This window comes from Oncorhynchus keta, chromosome 1 (genome assembly GCF_023373465.1).
Source record: "Oncorhynchus keta strain PuntledgeMale-10-30-2019 chromosome 1, Oket_V2, whole genome shotgun sequence".
Classification (NCBI taxonomy): Eukaryota; Metazoa; Chordata; class Actinopteri; order Salmoniformes; family Salmonidae; genus Oncorhynchus; species Oncorhynchus keta.
This window is the reverse complement of record NC_068421.1, coordinates 4,926,555-4,949,623: the sequence shown is the minus strand read 5'-3', so window position 1 is coordinate 4,949,623 and position 23,069 is coordinate 4,926,555. Positions and strand designations below refer to the sequence as shown.

The 23,069-nt window shown below is 44.9% G+C and overlaps 1 long non-coding RNA gene across 1 annotated transcript; it reads right to left on the bottom strand.

Annotated features, from left to right (window-relative positions):
• Positions 1-6,529: 6,529 nt before the first annotated feature.
• On the bottom strand, positions 6,530-18,170 carry LOC127908092 (uncharacterized). Its single transcript, XR_008066207.1, has 6 exons — positions 17,976-18,170; positions 13,379-13,647; positions 8,884-9,013; positions 7,433-7,701; positions 7,346-7,371; positions 6,530-7,258 (listed from the first exon to the last, which is right to left on the bottom strand). It is a non-coding gene; the product is annotated as an uncharacterized LOC127908092 (long non-coding RNA).
• Positions 18,171-23,069: the final 4,899 nt, after the last annotated feature.

Below are 23,069 nucleotides of genomic sequence, written 5' to 3'. Positions count from 1 at the left end.
CATGATATTACCTGGTACTTCCTGTATATATAGCCATGATATTACCTGGTACTTCCTGTATATATAGCCATGTTATTACCTGGTACTTCCTGTATATATAGCCATGTTATTACCTGGTACTTCCTGTATATTACCTGGTACTTCCTGTATATAGCCATGTTATTACCTGGTACTCCCTGTATATAGCCATGTTATTACCTGGTACTCCTGTATATAGCCATGTTATTACCTGGTACTCCCTGTATATATAGCCATGTTATTACCTGGTACTTCCTGTATATATAGCCATGTTATTACCTGGTACTCCCTGTATATATAGCCATGATATTACCTGGTACTTCCTGTATATATAGCCATGTTATTACCTGGTACTTCCTGTATATATAGCCATGATATTACCTGGTACTTCCTGTATATAGCCATGTTATTACCTGGTACTTCCTGTATATATAGCCATGTTATTACCTGGTACTTCCTGTATATATAGCCATGATATTACCTGGTACTTCCTGTATATAGCCATGATATTACCTGGTACTTCCTGTATATAGCCATGTTATTACCTGGTACTTCCTGTATATAGCCATGTTATTACCTGGTACTTCCTGTATATTACCTGGTACTTCCTGTATATATAGCCATGTTATTACCTGGTACTTCCTGTATATATAGCCATGATATTACCTGGTACTTCCTGTATATATAGCCATGTTATTACCTGGTACTCCTGTATATAGCCATGTAATTACCTGGTACTCCTGTATATAGCCATGTAATTACCTGGTACTCCCTGTATATAGCCATGTTATTACCTGGTACTTCCTGTCTATAGCCATGTTATTACCTGGTACTTCCTGTGTATAGCCATGTTATTACCTGGTACTTCCTGTATATATAGCCATGTTATTACCTGGTACTTCCTGTATATATAGCCATGTTATTACCTGGTACTCCTGTATATAGCCATGTTATTACCTGGTACTTCCTGTCTGTAGCCATGTTATTACCTGGTACTTCCTGTGTATAGCCATGTTATTACCTGGTACTTCCTGTATATATAGCCATGTTATTACCTGGTACTTCCTGTATATAGCCATGTTATTACCTGGTACTTCCTGTATATAGCCATGTTATTACCTGGTACTTCCTGTATATAGCCATGTTATTACCTGGTACTCCCTGTATATAGCCATGTTATTACCTGGTACTTCCTGTATATAACCATGTTATTACCTGGTACTCCCCGTATATAGACATGTTATTACCTGGTACTTCCTGTATATAGCCATGTTATTACCTGGTACTCCCCCTATATAGACATGTTATTACCTGGTACTTCCTGTATATAACCATGTTATTACCTGGTACTTCCTGTACATAACCATGTTATTACCTGGTACTCCCTGTACATAACCATGTTATTACCTGGTACTTCCTGTATATAGCCATGTTATTACCTGGTACTCCTGTATATAGCCATGTTATTACCTGGTACTCCTGTATATAGCCATGTTATTACCTGGTACTTCCTGTATATTACCTGGTACTTCCTGTATATAGCCATGTTATTACCTGGTACTCCCTGTATATAGCCATGTTATTACCTGGTACTCCCTGTATATAGCCATGTTATTACCTGGTACTCCCTGTATATATAGCCATGTTATTACCTGGTACTTCCTGTATATAGCCATGCTATTACCTGGTACTTCCTGTATATAGCCATGCTATTACCTGGGGCTCTGTTCATAAACACAAACACACCCCACAGAGCCCCAGGACAACAGCACAATTAGACCCAACCAAATCATGAGAAAACAAAAAGATAATTACTTTACACATTGGAAAGAATTAACAAAAAAACAGAGTAAACTAGAATGCTATTTGGCCCTAAACAGAGAGTACATAGTGGCAGAATACCTGTCCACTGTGACTGAACCTAAACAGAGAGGACACAGTGGCAGTACTATTATAAATTAAAAGTGTTCATTCAGTATTGCTGCAATTGACATTATTACAAACATAAAAATCAACTGATTTACAAATTTTAAAAAATTATTTAACCTTTATTTAACGAGGCAAGTCAGTTAAGAACAAATTCTTATTTTCAATGACGGCCTGGGAACAGTGGGTTAACTGCCTGTTCAGGGGCAGAACGACAGATTTTGTACCTTGTCAGCTCGGGATTTGAACTTGCAACCTTTCGGTTACTAGTCCAATGCTCTAACCACTAGGCTATTCCCGGTATCAGCTTTTTTTGGTCCTCCAATAATCAGAGGAGAGAGAGAACAGGAGAGGGAGAGGAGAGAGAGAACAGGAGAGGGAGAGGAGAGAGAGAACAGGAGAGGGAGAGGAGAGAGAGAACAGGAGAGGGAGGGGAGAGAGAGAACAGGAGAGGGAGAGGAGAGAGAGAACAGGAGAGGAGAGGGAGAGGAGAGAGAGAACAGGAGAGGGAGAGGGAGAGGAGAGAGAACAGGAGAGGGAGAGGAGAGAGAGAACAGGAGAGGGAGAGGAGAGAGAGAACAGGAGAGGGAGAGGAGAGAGAGAACAGGAGAGGGAGAGGAGAGAGAGAACAGGAGAGGGAGAGGAGAGAGAGAACAGGAGAGGGAGAGGAGAGAGAGAACAGGAGAGGGAGGGGAGAGGAGAGAGAGAACAGGAGAGGGAGGGTGATCAGTATGGTAGGACATCCTGTGTGATTGGCCCTGAGGACGACACAAAACATCTCAGAGAGTCTTCTGTTTGGTTACATAGTGTCCTTGTGTACCAGCACAATGTGACCCTCCACCCCCCTGAGAGGATGCTGCATGCCTGGTGGGGAGGAGAGAGAGAGACACAGACATACAGAGAGAGAGAGACACACACACAGAGAGAGAGAGAGAGACACAGACAGAGAGAGAGAGACACACAGACAGAGAGAGAGAGATAGAAAGAGAGACACAGAGAGAGCGACAGACACAGAGAGAGAGCGACAGAGACACACACAGAGAGAGAGAGACACACAGAGAGAGAGAGAGACACAGAGAGAGACACAGAGAGAGAGACACAGAGAGAGAGCGACACAGACTCACACAGAGAGAGCGAGACACAGACACAGAGAGAGAGAGAGACACACAGAGAGACACAGAGAGAGAGAGAGAGAGAGAGACACAGAGAGACAGACAGAGAGAGAGACACAGAGAGAGACAGAGAGAGAGAGAGAGACACAGAGAGAGACAGAGAGAGAGAGAGAGAGACACAGAGAGAGACAGAGAGAGAGAGAGAGACACACAGAGAGACACAGAGAGAGAGAGAGAGAGAGAGAGAGACACAGAGAGAGAGAGAGACACAGAGAGAGAGAGAGAGAGAGACAGAGAGAGAGAGAGAGAGAGAGAGAGAGACAGACACAGAGAGAGAAAGAGGGAGAGATTCTCTGTGGATTTTCTTGACAGATTTCAGACACAGAAGCTGCTTCTCCTACAATTATACCCCTACAGGGTCTATATCCCCAACTATTATAATAATGCATTTGGGTTCTCCTGCTTCTCTGCAGATGAGGACTGATGTGAAAGATTTGATTCTGACTAACTGGGGGAAGGAGGGAGGGAGACAGTGGATGAGGGAAAGGAGAGCACGTGAAGAGAGGAAGAGAGGAGGATGAGGAAAAGTGAGAGAGCGCGAGAGAGAGGGCATCGAAGAAAGCTTTAGAATACATTTGACAAGGCCTGGAGAGGAACGAGAGAGAGGAGAGCCTTAGTAGCTATGAGTTAGTTAAGAAAGGAGAGTAGAACGAGAAAATGTCTTTCCACAGGGCCGGGGGGTGAGACAGGTAATGCAGCTTAAAACCTCTAGGGGGCAGTATTTAAATTTTTGGAAAAATAATGTTCCCAAAGTAAATGGGATATTTTATCAGGACCAGATGCTAGAATATATCTATATATATATATAATTATATAGAATATGAATATGAATATGCATATAATTGACAGCTTAGGATAGAAACAAAATAATGGTGTTCCAAAAAAGGTCCAGTCCCCAGGACCACAAATACAAATTCCATCTAGACACCGTTGCCCTAAAGCACACAAAAAACTATACACTATAACTACATATAGTATATAGTACACTAAAACTATAACTACATATAGTATATAGTACACTAAAACTATAACTACATATAGTATATAGTACACTAAAACTATAACTACATATAGTATATAGTACACTAAAACTATAACTACATATAGTATATAGTACACTAAAACTATAACTACATACCTCGGCCTAAACATCAGCGCCACAGGTAACTTCCACAAAGCTGTGATCGATCTGAGAGACAAGGCAAGAAGGGCCTTCTACGCCATCAAAAGGACATTTGACATCCCAATTAGGATCTGGCTAAAAATACTTGAATCAGTCATAGAGCCCATTGCCCTTTATGGTTGTGAGGTCTGGGGTCCGCTCAACAACCAAGACTTCACAAAATGGGACAAACACCAAATTGAGACTCTGCACGCAGAATTCTGCAAAAATATCCTCCGTGTACAATGTAAAACACCAAATAATGCATGCAGAGCAGAATTAGGCCGATACCCACTAACTATCAAAATCCAGAAAAGAGACGTTAAATTCTGCAACCACCTAAAATGAAGTGATTCCCAAACCTTCCATAACAAAGCCATCACCTACAGAAGAGGAACCTGGAGAAGAGTCCCTAAGAAAGCTGGTCCTGGGGCTCTGTTCACAAACACAAACAGACCCCACAGAGCCCCAGGACAACAGCACAATTAGACCCAACCAAATCATGAGAAAACAAAAAGATAATTACTTAACACATTGGAAAGAATTAACAAAAAAACAGAGTAAACTAGAATGCTATTTGGCCCTAAACATAGAGTACATAGTGGCAGAATACCTGACCACTGTGACTGACCCTAAAACAGAGAGTACACAGTGGCAAAATACCTGACCACTGTGACTGACCCTAAACTTTTGAGAGCGTACACACAGAGAGACCAGACTGCACAGAGAGAGACACACAGAGACACACAGAGACACACACAGAGACACACTGTGAGACACACACAGAGACACACACAGAGACACACAGAGACACACAGAGACACACAGAGACACACAGACAGAGACACACAGAGACACACAGAGACACACAGAGACAGACACACAGAGACAGACAGAGAGACACAGAGAGACACACAGAGAGAGAGAGAGAGACACAGAAACACACAGAGACACACAGAGACAGACACACAGAGACAGACACACAGAGACACACAGAGACAGACACACAGAGACAGACACACAGAGAGAGACACACAGAGAGACACACAGAGAGACACAGAGACACACAGAGACACACAGACAGACACACAGAGACAGAGAGGGAAAGGAAGCACAGATGAAGGAGAAAGAGTTGAGTGCTTCCGTGGGTGAAGATAGTTTTGGGAGGAGGAGAGGAGAAAGAATGAAAAGATGAAAAGAAGGCTGAGAGGAAATGAGAGCTGGGAGGGTTTGTTCATTCAGGCAGGGAGAGAGAGAGGGTTGGAGAGAGAGAGGAAGAGAGAGAGAGAGGAAGGAAGAGAGAGAGAGGGATAGTTTTTAGTGTCTGCCAGGTACATGGCTGTGGGCTACCTCTGTCCCTCACACACACTCTCCCCCTCTCTCTCTGCCTCCATCCCTCTCTATCCAGGCTTACGGTACACGTGGCCCAAAGCCGATTATGTTCCTGACATCACTGTGCCAGATGTTGACTAAAATAGCGGCAACAATAACGGTCTCTCAGGGACCCAGGCTAAATAGGACAATGAGTTCAACAACAAGGGTCTCTCAGGGACCCAGGCTAAATAGGACAATGAGTTCAACAACAAGGGTCTCTCAGGGACCCAGGCTAAATAGGACAATGAGTTCAACAACAAGGGTCTCAGGGACCCAGGCTAAATAGGACAATGAGTTCAACAACAAGGGTCTCAGGGACCGAGGCTAAATAGGACAATGAGTTCAACAACAAGGGTCTCAGGGACCGAGGCTAAATAGGACAATGAGTTCAACAACAAGGGTCTCTCAGGGACCCAGGCTAAATAGGACAATGAGTTCAACAACAAGGGTCTCTCAGGGTCCCAGGCTAAATAGGACAATGAGTTCAACAACAAGGGTCTCTAAGGGACCCAGGCTAAATAGGACAATAGGTTCAACAACAAGGGTCTCAGGGACCCAGGCTAAATAGGACAATAGGTTCAACAACAAGGGTCTCTCAGGGACCCAGGCTAAATAGGACAATAGGTTCAACAACAAGGGTCTCTAAGGGACCCAGGCTAAATAGGACAATGAGTTCAACAACAAGGGTCTCTCAGGGACCCAGGCTAAATAGGACAATAGGTTCAACAACAAGGGTCTCTCAGGGACCCAGGCTAAATAGGACAATGAGTTCAACAACAAGGGTCTCTCAGGGTCCCAGGCTAAATAGGACAAGGAGTTCAACAACAAGGGTCTCTCAGGGACCCAGGCTAAATAGGACAATGAGTTCAACAACAAGGGTCTCTCAGGGACCCAGGCTAAATAGGACAATGAGTTCAACAACAAGGGTCTCTCAGGGACCCAGGCTAAATAGGACAATGAGTTCAACAACAAGGGTCTCAGGGACCCAGGCTAAATAGGACAATGAGTTCAACAACAAGGGTCTCTCAGGGACCCAGGCTAAATAGGACAATGAGTTCAACAACAAGGGTCTCTCAGGGTCCCAGGCTAAATAGGACAATGAGTTCAACAACAAGGGTCTCTCAGGGACCCAGGCTAAATAGGACAATGAGTTCAACAACAAGGGTCTCTCAGGGACCCAGGCTAAATAGGACAATGAGTTCAACAACAAGGGTCTCTCAGGGACCCAGGCTAAATAGGACAATGAGTTCAACAACAAGGGTCTCTCAGGGACCCAGGCTAAATAGGACAATGAGTTCAACAACAAGGGTCTCAGGGACCCAGGCTAAATAGGACAATGAGTTCAACAACAAGGGTCTCTCAGGGACCCAGGCTAAATAGGACAATGAGTTCAGCAGAAACACCTCAACTCTACAATGTTCCATTACAGGCTTTACAAAACCCTCAAACTTCTTTATCTCACCACTCAGGGAAGACTGGTCCCCAACATCTTCACGGCATTTCTCTCCTCTGTCGCCATCTCTTATACCTCAACCCACAGTCCATATCTTATACCTCAACCCACAGTTCCTCTCTTATACCTCAACCCACAGTCCATCTCTTAAACCTCAACCCACAGTCCAACTCTTATACATCTTATACCTCAACCCACAGTTCATCTCTTATACCTCAACCCACAGTTCCTCTCTTATACCTCAAACCACAGTCCATCTCTTATACCTCAACCCACAGTCCATCTCTTAAACCTCAACCCACAGTCCAACTCTTATACCTCTTATACCTCAACCCACAGTTCCTCTCTTATACCTCAACCCACAGTCCATCTCTTATACCTCAACCCACAGTCCAACTCTTATACCTCTTATACCTCAACCCACAGTTCATCTCCTATACCTCAACCCACAGTCCATCTCTTATACCTCAACCCACAGTCCATCTCTTATACCTCAACCCACAGTCCATCTCTTATACCTCAACCCACAGTCCATCTCTTATACCTCAACCCACAGTCCATCTCTTATACCTCAACCCACAGTCCATCTCTTAAACCTCAACCCACAGTCCATCTCTTATACCTCAACCCACAGTCCATCTCTTATACCTCAACCCACAGTTCCTCTCTTATACCTCAACCCACAGTCCATCTCTTATACCTCAACCCACAGTCCATCTCTTATACCTCAACCCACAGTCCATCTCTTATACCTCTTATACCTCAACCCACAGTCCAACTCTTATACCTCAACCCACAGTCCATCTCTTATACCTCAACCCACAGCCCAACTCTTATACCTCTTATACCTCAACCCACAGTTCCTCTCTTATACCTCTTATACCTCAACCCACAGTCCATCTCTTATACCTCAACCCACAGTCCACCTCTTATACCTCAACCCACAGTCCATCTCTTATACCTCAACCCACAGTTCCTCTCTTATACCTCTTATACCTCAACCCACAGTCCATCTCTTATACCTCAACCCACAGTTCATCTCTTATACCTCAACCCACAGTCCATCTCTTATACCTCAACCCACAGTCCATCTCTTATACCTCAACCCACAGTTCCTCTCTTATACCTCTTATACCTCAACCCACAGTCCATCTCTTATACCTCAACCCATAGTCCATCTCTTATACCTCAACCCACAGTCCATCTCTTATACCTCAACCCACAGTTCATCTCTTAAACCTCAACCCACAGTTCCTCTCTTATACCTCAACCCACAGTCCATCTCTTATACCACAACCCACAGTCCATCTCTTATACCTCAACCCACAGTCCAACTCTTAAACCTCAACCCACAGTCCATCTCTTATACCTCAACCCACAGTCAATCTCTTAAACCTCAACCCACAGTCCAACTCTTATACCTCTTATACCTCAACCCACAGTTCATCTCTTATACCTCTTATACCTCAACCCACAGTCCATCTCTTATACCTCAACCCACAGTCCATCTCTTATACCTCAACCCACAGTCCAACTCTTATACCTCTTATACCTCAACCCACAGTTCATCTCTTATACCTCTTATACCTCAACCCACAGTCCATCTCTTATACCTCAACCCACAGTCCATCTCTTATACCTCAACCCACAGTCCATCTCTTATACCTCAACCCACAGTCCATCTCTTATACCTCTTATACCTCAACCCACAGTCCATCTCTTATACCTCAACCCACAGTCCATCTCTTATACCTCAACCCACAGTCCATCTCTTATACCTCAACCCACAGTTCGTCTCTTATACCTCAACCCACAGTTCGTCTCTTATACCTCAACCCACAGTCCATCTCTTATACCTCAACCCACAGTCCATCTCTTATACCTCAACCCACAGTCCATCTCTTATACCTCTTATACCTCAACCCACAGTCCATCTCTTATAACTCAACCCACAGTTCCTCTCTTATACCTCAACCCACAGTCCATCTCTTATACCTCAACCCACAGTCCATCTCTTATACCTCAACCCACAGTTCCTCTCTTATACCTCAACCCACAGTTCCTCTCTTATACCTCAACCCACAGTCCAACTCTTATACCTCTTATACCTCAACCCACAGTTCATCTCTTATACCTCAACCCACAGTTCATCTCTTATACCTCAACCCACAGTCCGTCTCTTATACCTCAACCCACAGTTCGTCTCTTATACCTCAACCCACAGTTCGTCTCTTATACCTCAACCCACAGTTCCTCTCTTATACCTCTTATACCTCAACCCACAGTCCATCTCTTATACCTCAACCCACAGTTCATCTCTTATACCTCAACCCACAGTTCATCTCTTATACCTCAACCCACAGTCCATCTCTTATACCTCAACCCACAGTCCATCTCTTATACCTCAATCCACAGTCCATCTCTTATACCTCAACCCACAGTTCCTCTCTTATACCTCTTATACCTCAACCCACAGTCCATCTCTTATACCTCAACCCACAGTTCATCTCTTATACCTCAACCCACAGTCCATCTCTTATACCTCAACCCACAGTCCATCTCTTATACCTCAACCCACAGTTCATCTCTTAAACCTCAACCCACAGTTCCTCTCTTATACCTCAACCCACAGTCCATCTCTTATACCACAACCCAAAGTCCATCTCTTATACCTCAACCCACAGTCCAACTCTTATACCTCTTATACCTCAACCCACAGTCCATCTCTTATACCTCAATCCACAGTCCATCTCTTATACCTCAACCCACAGTTCCTCTCTTATACCTCTTATACCTCAACCCACAGTTCATCTCTTATACCTCAACCCACAGTCCATCTCTTATACCTCAACCCACAGTTCCTCTCTTATACCTCAACCCACAGTTCCTCTCTTATACCTCAACCCACAGTTCCTCTCTTATACCTCAACCCACAGTTCCTCTCTTAAACCTCAACCCACAGTCCATCTCTTATACCTCAACCCACAGTTCCTCTCTTATACCTCAACCCACAGTTCCTCTCTTAAACCTCAACCCACAGTCCATCTCTTATACCTCAACCCACAGTCCATCTCTTATACCTCAACCCACAGTTCCTCTCTTATACCTCAACCCACAGTTCCTCTCTTATACCTCAACCCACAGTCCATCTCTTATACCTCAACCCACAGTCCATCTCTTATACCTCAACCCACAGTCCATCTCTTATACCTCTTATACCTCAACCCACAGTCCATCTCTTATACCTCAACCCACAGTTCCTCTCTTATACCTCAACCCACAGTCCATCTCTTATACCTCAACCCACAGTCCATCTCTTATACCTCAACCCACAGTTCCTCTCTTATACCTCAACCCACAGTTCCTCTCTTATACCTCAACCCACAGTCCAACTCTAATACCTCTTATACCTCAACCCACAGTCCATCTCTTATACCTCAACCCACAGTCCGTCTCTTATACCTCAACCCACAGTTCGTCTCTTATACCTCAACCCACAGTTCCTCTCTTATACCTCAACCCACAGTTCCTCTCTTATACCTCTTATACCTCAACCCACAGTCCATCTCTTATACCTCAACCCACAGTTCATCTCTTATACCTCAACCCACAGTTCCTCTCTTATACCTCACCCCACAGTCCATCTCTTATACCTCAACCCACAGTCCATCTCTTATACCTCAACCCACAGTCCATCTCTTATACCTCAACCCACAGTCCATCTCTTATACCTCAACCCACAGTTCCTCTCTTATACCTCTTATACCTCAACCCACAGTCCATCTCTTATACCTCAACCCACAGTTCATCTCTTATACCTCAACCCACAGTCCATCTCTTATACCTCAACCCACAGTCCATCTCTTATACCTCAACCCACAGTTCATCTCTTAAACCTCAACCCACAGTTCCTCTCTTATACCTCAACCCACAGTCCATCTCTTATACCACAACCCAAAGTCCATCTCTTATACCTCAACCCACAGTCCAACTCTTATACCTCTTATACCTCAACCCACAGTCCATCTCTTATACCTCAATCCACAGTCCATCTCTTATACCTCAACCCACAGTTCCTCTCTTATACCTCTTATACCTCAACCCACAGTTCATCTCTTATACCTCAACCCACAGTCCATCTCTTATACCTCAACCCACAGTCCATCTCTTATACCTCAACCCACAGTTCCTCTCTTATACCTCTTATACCTCAACCCACAGTCCATCTCTTATACCTCAACCCACAGTTCCTCTCTTATACCTCAACCCACAGTTCCTCTCTTATACCTCTTATACCTCAACCCACAGTCCATCTCTTATACCTCAACCCACAGATCCTCTTATACCTCAACCCACAGTTCCTCTCTTAAACCTCAACCCACAGTCCATCTCTTATACCTCAACCCACAGTCCATCTCTTATACCTCAACCCACAGTTCCTCTCTTATACCTCAACCCACAGTTCCTCTCTTATACCTCAACCCACAGTTCCTCTCTTATACCTCTTATACCTCAACCCACAGTCCATCTCTTATACCTCAACCCACAGATCCTCTCTTATACCTCAACCCACAGTTCCTCTCTTAAACCTCAACCCACAGTTCGTCTCTTATACCTCAACCCACAGTCCGTCTCTTATACCTCAACCCACAGTCCATCTCTTATACCTCTTATACCTCAACCCACAGTCCATCTCTTATACCTCAACCCACAGTTCCTCTCTTATACCTCAACCCACAGTCCATCTCTTAAACCTCAACCCACAGTCCAACTCTTATACCTCTTATACCTCAACCCACAGTTCATCTCTTATACCTCAACCCACAGTCCATCTCTTATACCTCAACCCACAGTCCATCTCTTATACCTCAACCCACAGTTCCTCTCTTATACCTCAACCCACAGTTCCTCTCTTATACCTCAACCCACAGTCCATCTCTTATACCACAACCCACAGTCCATCTCTTATACCTCAACCCACAGTCCAACTCTTATACCTCAACCCACAGTCCAACTCTGATACCTCTTATACCTCAACCCACAGTCCATCTCTTATACCTCAATCCACAGTCCATCTCTTATACCTCAACCCACAGTTCCTCTCTTATACCTCTTATACCTCAACCCACAGCCCATCTCTTATACCTCAACCCACAGTTCATCTCTTATACCTCAACCCACAGTCCATCTCTTATACCTCAACCCACAGTCCATCTCTTATACCACAACCCACAGTCCATCTCTTATACCTCAACCCACAGTCCATCTCTTATACCTCAACCCACAGTTCCTCTCTTATACCTCAACCCACAGTCCATCTCTTATACCTCAACCCACAGTCCAGCTCTTATACCTCAACCCACAGTCCAACTCTTATACCTCTTATACCTCAACCCAGTCCATCTCATATACCTCAATCCACAGTCCATCTCTTATACCTCAACCCAGTTCCTCTCTTATACCTCTTATACCTCAACCCACAGTTCATCTCTTATACCTCAACCCACAGTCCATCTCTTATACCTCAACCCACAGTCCATCTCTTATACCTCAACCCACAGTCCATCTCTTATACCTCAACCCACAGTTCATCTCTTAAACCTCAACCCACAGTTCCTCTCTTATACCTCAACCCACAGTTCCTCTCTTATACCTCAACCCACAGTCCATCTCTTATACCACAACCCAGTCCATCTCTTATACCTCAACCCACAGTCCAACTCTTAAACCTCAACCCACAGTCCATCTCTTATACCTCAACCCACAGTCCATCTCTTATACCTCAACCCACAGTCCATCTCTTATACCTCAACCCACAGTTCATCTCTTAAACCTCAACCCACAGTTCCTCTCTTATACCTCAACCCACAGTCCATCTCTTATACCACAACCCACAGTCCATCTCTTATACCTCAACCCACATTCCATCTCTTAAACCTCAACCCACAGTCCAACTCTTATACCTCAACCCACAGTTCATCTCTTATACCTCTTATACCTCAACCCACAGTTCCTCTCTTAAACCTCAACCCACAGTCCATCTCTTATACCTCAACCCACAGTCCATCTCTTATACCTCAACCCACAGTCCATCTCTTATACCTCAACCCACAGTCCATCTCTTATACCTCAACCCACAGTCCATCTCTTATACCTCTTATACCTCAACCCACAGTTCCTCTCTTAAACCTCAACCCACAGTCCATCTCTACCTCAACCCACAGTCCATCTCTTATACCTCTTATACCTCAACCCAGAGTTCCTCTCTTAAACCTCAACCCACAGTCCATCTCTTATACCTCAACCCACAGTCCATCTCTTATACCTCAACCCACAGTCCATCTCTTATACCTCAACCCACAGTTCCTCTCTTATACCTCAACCCACAGTCCATCTCTTATACCTCAACCCACAGTCCATCTCTTATACCTCAACCCACAGTCCATATCTTATACCTCAACCCACAGTCCATCTCTTATACCTCTTATACCTCAACCCACAGTCCATCTCTTACACCTCAACCCACAGTTCCTCTCTTATACCTCAACCCACAGTCCATCTCTTAAACCTCAACCCACAGTCCATCTCTTATACCTCAACCCACAGTCCATCTCTTAAACCTCAACCCACAGTTCCTCTTATACCTCAACCCACAGTTCCTCTCTTATACCTCAACCCACAGTCCATCTCTTATACCTCAACCCACAGTCCATCTCTTATACCTCAACCCACAGTCCATCTCGTATACCTCAACCCACAGTCCATCTCTTATACCTCAACCCACAGACCATCTCTTATACCTCTTATACCTCAACCCACAGTTCCTCTCTTAAACCTCAACCCACAGTCCATCTCTTATACCTCAACCCACAGTCCATCTCTTATACCTCAACCCACAGTTCCTCTCTTATACCTCAACCCACAGTCCATCTCTTATACCTCAACCCACAGTCCATCTCTTATACCTCTTATACCTCAACCCACAGTCCATCTCTTATCTCTTACACCTCAACCCACAGTCCATCTCTTATACCTCAACCCACAGTTCCTCTCTTATACCTCAACCCACAGTCCATCTCTTAAACCTCAACCCACAGTCCATCTCTTATACCTCAACCCACAGTCCATCTCTTATACCTCAACCCACAGTCCCTCTCTTATACCTCAACCCACAGTTCCTCTCTTAAACCTCAACCCACAGTTCCTCTCTTAAACCTCAACCCACAGTTCCTCTCTTATACCTCAACCCACAGTCCATCTCTTATACCTCTTATACCTCAACCCACAGTCCATCTCTTATACCTCAACCCACAGTTCCTCTCTTATACCTCAACCCACAGTCCATCTCTTAAACCTCAACCCACAGTCCAACTCTTATACCTCTTATACCTCAACCCACAGTCCATCTCTTATACCTCAACCCACAGTTCATCTCTTATACCTCAACCCACAGTCCATCTCTTATACCTCAACCCACAGTTCATCTCTTAAACCTCAACCCACAGTTCCTCTCTTATACCTCAACCCACAGTCCATCTCTTATACCACAACCCACAGTCCATCTCTTATACCTCAACCCACAGTCCAACTCTTATACCTCAACCCACAGTCCAACTCTGATACCTCTTATACCTCAACCCACAGTCCATCTCTTATACCTCAATCCACAGTCCATCTCTTATACCTCAACCCACAGTTCCTCTCTTATACCTCTTATACCTCAACCCACAGCCCATCTCTTATACCTCAACCCACAGTTCATCTCTTATACCTCAACCCACAGTCCATCTCTTATACCTCAACCCACAGTCCATCTCTTATACCACAACCCACAGTCCATCTCTTATACCTCAACCCACAGTCCATCTCTTATACCTCAACCCACAGTTCCTCTCTTATACCTCAACCCACAGTCCATCTCTTATACCTCAACCCACAGTCCAGCTCTTATACCTCAACCCACAGTCCAACTCTTATACCTCTTATACCTCAACCCAGTCCATCTCATATACCTCAATCCACAGTCCATCTCTTATACCTCAACCCAGTTCCTCTCTTATACCTCTTATACCTCAACCCACAGTTCATCTCTTATACCTCAACCCACAGTCCATCTCTTATACCTCAACCCACAGTCCATCTCTTATACCTCAACCCACAGTCCATCTCTTATACCTCAACCCACAGTTCATCTCTTAAACCTCAACCCACAGTTCCTCTCTTATACCTCAACCCACAGTTCCTCTCTTATACCTCAACCCACAGTCCATCTCTTATACCACAACCCAGTCCATCTCTTATACCTCAACCCACAGTCCAACTCTTAAACCTCAACCCACAGTCCATCTCTTATACCTCAACCCACAGTCCATCTCTTATACCTCAACCCACAGTCCATCTCTTATACCTCAACCCACAGTTCATCTCTTAAACCTCAACCCACAGTTCCTCTCTTATACCTCAACCCACAGTCCATCTCTTATACCTCAACCCACAGTCCATCTCTTATACCTCAACCCACATTCCATCTCTTAAACCTCAACCCACAGTCCAACTCTTATACCTCAACCCACAGTTCATCTCTTTATCAACCCACAGTTCTCTTAAACCTCAACCCACAGTCCAACTCTTATACCTCAACCCACAGTCCATCTCTTATACCTCAACCCACAGTCCATCTCTTATACCTCAACCCACAGTCCATCTCTTATACCTCAACCCACAGTCCATCTCTTATACCTCAACCCACAGTCCCTCTCTTAAACCTCAACCCACAGTCCATCTCTTATACCTCAACCCACAGTCCATCTCTTATACCTCAACCCACAGTCCATCTCTTATACCTCTTATACCTCAACCCACAGTTCCTCTCTTAAACCTCAACCCACAGTCCATCTCTTATACCTCAACCCACAGTCCATCTCTTATACCTCAACCCACAGTCCATCTCTTATACCTCAACCCACAGTCCATCTCTTATACCTCAACCCACAGTCCATCTCTTATACCTCAACCCACAGTCCATCTCTTATACCTCAACCCACAGTCCATCTCTTATACCTCAACCCACAGTCCACCTCTTATACCTCAACCCACAGTCCATCTCTTATACCTCAACCCACAGTCCATCTCTTATACCTCAACCCACAGTCCATCTCTTAAACCTCAACCCACAGTCCATCTCTTAAACCTCAACCCACAGTCCATCTCTTAAACCTCAACCCACAGTTCCTCTCATACCTCAACCCACAGTTCCTCTCTTATACCTCAACCCACAGTCCATCTCTTATACCTCAACCCACAGTCCATCTCTTATACCTCAACCCACAGTCCATCTCTTATACCTCAACCCACAGTCCATCTCTTATACCTCAACCCACAGTCCATCTCTTATACCTCTTATACCTCAACCCACAGTTCCATCTCTTAAACCTCAACCCACAGTCCATCTCTTATACCTCAACCCACAGTCCATCTCTTATACCTCAACCCACTCTCTTATACCTCAACCCACAGTCCATCTCTTATACCTCAACCCACAGTCCATCTCTTATACCTCTTATACCTCAACCCACAGTCCATCTCTTATCTCTTACACCTCAACCCACAGTCCATCTCTTATACCTCAACCCACAGTCCATCTCTTATACCTCAACCCACAGTCCATCTCTTAAACCTCAACCCACAGTTCATCTCTTATACCTCAACCCACAGTTCCTCTCTTATACCTCAACCCACAGTTCCTCTCTTATACCTCAACCCACAGTCCATCTCTTATACCTCAACCCACAGTCCATCTCTTATACCTCAACCCACAGTCCATCTCTTATACCTCAACCCACAGTCCATCTCTTATACCTCAACCCACAGTCCATCTCTTATACCTCTTAAAGCTCAACCCACAGTTCCATCTCTTATACCTCAACCCACAGTTCCTCTCTTATACCTCAACCCACAGTCCATCTCTTATACCTCAACCCACAGTCCATCTCTTATACCTCAACTCAACCCACAGTCCATCTCTTATACCTCAACCCACAGTCCATCTCTTATACCTCAACCCACAGTCTCATCTCTTATACCTCAACCCACAGTCCATCTCTTATACCTCAACCCACAGTCCATCTCTTATACCTCAACCCACAGTCCATCTCTTATACCTCAACCCACAGTCCATCTCTTATCTCTTATACCTCAACCCACAGTCCATCTCTTATACCTCAACCCACAGTCCATCTCTTATACCTCAACCCACAGTTCCTCTCTTATACCTCAACCCACAGTTCCTCTCTTAAACCTCAACCCACAGTCCATCTCTTATACCTCAACCCACAGTCCATCTCTTATACCTCAACCCACAGTCCATCTCTTATACCTCAACCCACAGTCCATCTCTTATACCTCAACCCACAGACCATCTCTTATACCTCTTATACCTCAACCCACAGTTCCTCTCTTAAACCTCAACCCACAGTCCATCTCTTATACCTCAACCCACAGTCCATCTCTTATACCTCAACCCACAGTCCATCTCTTATACCTCAACCCACAGTCCATCTCTTATACCTCAACCCACAGTCCATCTCTTATACCTCAACCCACAGACCATCTCTTAGACCTCTTATACCTCAACCCACAGTTCCTCTCTTAAACCTCAACCCACAGTCCATCTCTTATACCTCAACCCACAGTCCATCTCTTATACCTCAACCCACAGTTCCTCTCTTATACCTCAACCCACAGTCCATCTCTTATACCTCAACCCACAGTCCATCTCTTATACCTCAACCCACAGTCCATCTCTTATACCTCTTATACCTCAACCCACAGTCCATCTCTTATACCTCAACCCACAGTTCCTCTCTTATACCTCAACCCACAGTCCATCTCTTATACCTCAACCCACAGTCCATCTCTTATACCTCAACCCACAGTTCCTCTCTTATACCTCAACCCACAGTTCCTCTCTTATACCTCAACCCACAGTCCATCTCTTATACCTCAACCCACAGTCCCTCTCTTATACCTCAACCCACAGTCCACCTCTTATACCTCAACCCACAGTCCATCTCTTATACCTCTTAAAGCTCAACCCACAGTTCATCTCTTATACCTCTTATACCTCAACCCACAGTTCCTCTCTTATACCTCAACCCACAGTCCATCTCTTATACCTCAACCCACAGTCCATCTCTTATACCTCTTATACCTCAACCCACAGTCCATCTCTTATACCTCAACCCACAGTCCATCTCTTATACCTCAACCCACAGTCCATCTCTTATACCTCTTATACCTCAACCCACAGTCCATTCTTATACCTCAACCCACAGTCCATCTCTTAAACCTCAACCCACAGTCCATCTCTTATACCTCAACCCACAGTCCATCTCTTATACCTCAACCCACAGTCCATCTCTTATACCTCAACCCACAGTCCATCTCTTATACCTCAACCCACAGTTCCTCTCTTATACCTCAACCCACAGTTCCTCTCTTATACCTCAACCCACAGTCCATCTCTTATACCTCAACCCACAGTCCATCTCTTATACCTCAACCCACAGTCCATCTCTTATACCTCAACCCACAGTCCATCTCTTATACCTCAACCCACAGTCCATCTCTTATACCTCTTATACCTCAACCCAGAGTTCCTCTCTTAAACCTCAACCCACAGTCCATCTCTTATACCTCAACCCACAGTCCATCTCTTATACCTCAACCCACAGTTCCTCTCTTATACCTCAACCCACAGTCCATCTCTTATACCTCAACCCACAGTCCATCTCTTATACCTCTTATACCTCAACCCACAGTCCATCTCTTAAACCTCAACCCACAGTCCATCTCTTATACCTCAACCCACAGTTCCTCTCTTATACCTCAACCCACAGTTCCTCTCTTATACCTCAACCCACAGTTCCTCTCTTATACCTCAACCCACAGTCCATCTCTTATACCTCAACCCACAGTCCATCTCTTATACCTCAACCCACAGTCCATCTCTTATACCTCAACCCACAGTCCATCTCTTATACCTCTTAAAGCTCAACCCACAGTTCATCTCTTATACCTCTTATACCTCAACCCACAGTTCCTCTCTTATACCTCAACCCACAGTCCATCTCTTATACCTCAACCCACAGTCCATCTCTTATACCTCTTATACCTCAACCCACAGTCCATCTCTTATACCTCAACCCACAGTCCATCTCTTATACCTCTTATACCTCAACCCACAGTCCATCTCTTATACCTCAACCCACAGTTCCTCTCTTATACCTCAACCCACAGTCCATCTCTTATACCTCAACCCACAGACCATCTCTTATACCTCTTATACCTCAACCCACAGTCCATCTCTTAAACCTCAACCCACAGTCCATCTCTTAAACCTCAACCCACAGTTCCTCTCTTATACCTCAACCCACAGTTCCTCTCTTATACCTCAACCCACAGACCATCTCTTATACCTCTTATACCTCAACCCACAGTCCATCTCTTATACCTCAACCCACAGTCCATCTCTTATACCTCAACCCACAGTTCCTCTCTTATACCTCAACCCACAGTCCATCTCTTATACCTCAAACCACAGTCCATCTCTTATACCTCAACCCACAGTTCCTCTCTTATACCTCAACCCACAGTCCATCTCTTATACCTCAACCCACAGTCCATCTCTTATACCTCTTATACCTCAACCCACAGTTCATCTCTTATACCTCAACCCACAGTCCATCTCTTATACCTCAACCCACAGTCCATCTCTTATACCTCAACCCACAGTCCATCTCTTATACCTCAACCCACAGTCCATCTCTTATACCTCAACCCACAGTTCCTCTCTTATACCTCAACCCACAGTCCATCTCTTATACCTCAACCCACAGTTCCTCTCTTATACCTCAACCCACAGTCCATCTCTTATACCTCAACCCAGAGTTCCTCTCTTAAACCTCAACCCACAGTCCATCTCTTATACCTCAACCCACAGTCCATCTCTTATACCTCAACCCACAGTCCATCTCTTATACCTCTTATACCTCAACCCACAGTCCATCTCTTATAACTCAACCCACAGTTCCTCTCTTATACCTCAACCCACAGTCCATCTCTTATACCTCAACCCACAGTTCCTCTCTTATACCTCAACCCACAGTCCATCTCTTATACCTCAACCCACAGTTCCTCTCTTATACCTCAACCCACAGTCCATCTCTTATACCTCTTATACCTCAACCCACAGTCCATCTCTTATACCTCAACCCACAGTTCCTCTCTTATACCTCAACCCACAGTCCATCTCTTAAACCTCAACCCACAGTCCATCTCTTAAACCTCAACCCACAGTTCCTCTCTTATACCTCAACCCACAGTTCCTCTCTTATACCTCAACCCACAGTCCATCTCTTATACCTCAACCCACAGTCCATCTCTTATACCTCAACCCACAGTCCATCTCTTATACCTCAACCCACAGTCCATCTCTTATACCTCTTATACCTCAACCCACAGTTCCTCTCTTAAACCTCAACCCACAGTTCCTCTCTTAAACCTCAACCCACAGTCCATCTCTTATACCTCAACCCACAGTCCATCTCTTATACCTCAACCCACAGTTCGTCTCTTATACCTCAACCCACAGTCCATCTCTTATACCTCTTATACCTCAACCCACAGTCCATCTCTTATACCTCAACCCACAGTCCATCTCTTATACCTCAACCCACAGTCCATCTCTTATACCTCAACCTCCCACAGTCCATCTCTTATACCTCAACCCACAGTTCCTCTCTTATACCTCAACCCACAGTCCATCTCTTATACCTCAACCCACAGTCCATCTCTTATACCTCCTCAACCCACAGTTCCTCTCTTAAACCTCAACCCACAGTCCATCTCTTATACCTCAACCCACAGTTCCATCTCTTATACCTCAACCCACAGTTCCTCTCTTATACCTCAACCCACAGTCCATCTCTTATACCTCAACCCACAGTCCATCTCTTATACCTCAACCCACAGTCCATCTCTTATACCTCAACCCACAGTCCATCTCTTATACCTCTTATACCTCAACCCACAGTCCATCTCTTATACCTCAACCCACAGTCCATCTCTTATACTCAACCCACAGTCCATCTCTTATACCTCAACCCACAGTCCATCTCTTATACCTCAACCCACAGTTCCTCTCTTATACCTCAACCCACAGTCCATATCTTATACCTCAACCCACAGTTCCTCTCTTATACCTCAACCCACAGTCCATCTCTTATACTCAACCCACATTCCATCTCTTATACCTCAACCCACAGTCCATCTCTTATACCTCAACCCACAGTCCATCCATCTCTTATACCTCAACCCACAGTCCATCTCTTATACCTCAACCCACAGTTCCTCTCTTATACCTCAACCCACAGTCCATCTCTTATACCTCAACCCACAGTCCATCTCTTAAACCTCAACCCACAGTCCATCTCTTAAACCTCAACCCACAGTCCATCTCTTATACCTCAACCCACAGTTCCATCTCTTATACCTCAACCCACAGTCCATCTCTTATACCTCAACCCACAGTCCATCTCTTATACCTCAACCCACAGTCCATCTCTTATACCTCTTAAGCTCAACCCACAGTTCATCTCTTATACCTCTTATACCTCAACCCACAGTTCCTCTCTTATACCTCAACCCACAGTCCATCTCTTATACCTCAACCCACAGTCCATCTCTTATACCTCAACCCACAGTCCATCTCTTATACCTCTTATACCTCAACCCACAGTCCATCTCTTATACCTCAACCCACAGTCCATCTCTTATACCTCAACCCACAGTCCATCTCCAACCCACTCTTTTCCTCTTATACCTCAACCCACAGTCCATCTCTTATACCTCAACCCACAGTCCATCTCTTATACCTCAACCCACAGTCCATCTCTTATACCTCAACCCACAGTCCATCTCTTATACCTCAACCCACAGTCCATCTCTTATACCTCAACCCACAGTCCATCTCTTATCTCTTATACCTCAACCCACAGTCCATCTCTTATACCTCAACCCACAGTCCATCTCTTATACCTCAACCCACAGTCCATCTCTTATACCTCAACCCACAGTCCATCTCTTATACCTCAACCCACAGTCCATCTCTTATACCTCAACCCACAGTCCATCTCTTATACCTCAAGCTCAACCCACAGTCCATCTCTTATACCTCAACCCACAGTTCCTCTCTTATACCTCAACCCACAGTCCATCTCTTATACCTCAACCCACAGTCCATCTCTTATACCTCAACCCACAGTAGTCTCTTATACCTCAACCCACAGTCCATCTCTTTACCTCTTATACCTCAACCCACAGTCCATCTCTTATACCTCAACCCACAGTCCATCTCTTATACCTCAACCCACAGTCCATCTCTTATACCTCTTATACCTCAACCCACAGTCCATCTCTTATACCTCAACCCACAGTTCCTCTCTTATACCTCAACCCACAGTCCATCTCTTATACCTCAACCCACAGTCCATCTCTTATACCTCAACCCACAGTCCATCTCTTATACCTCTTATACCTCAACCCACAGTTCCATCTCTTAAACCTCAACCCACAGTCCATCTCTTATACCTCAACCCACAGTCCATCTCTTATACCTCAACCCACAGTTCCTCTCTTATACCTCAACCCACAGTCCATCCTTATCTCTTATACCTCAACCCACAGTCCATCTCTTATACCTCAACCCACAGTTCCTCTCTTATACCTCAACCCACAGTCCATCTCTTATACCTCAACCCACAGACCATCCATCTCTTATACCTCAACCCACAGTTCCTCTCTTAAACCTCAACCCACAGTCCATCTCTTATACCTCAACCCACAGTTCCTCTCTTATACCTCAACCCACAGTCCATCTCTTATACCTCAACCCACAGTCCATCTC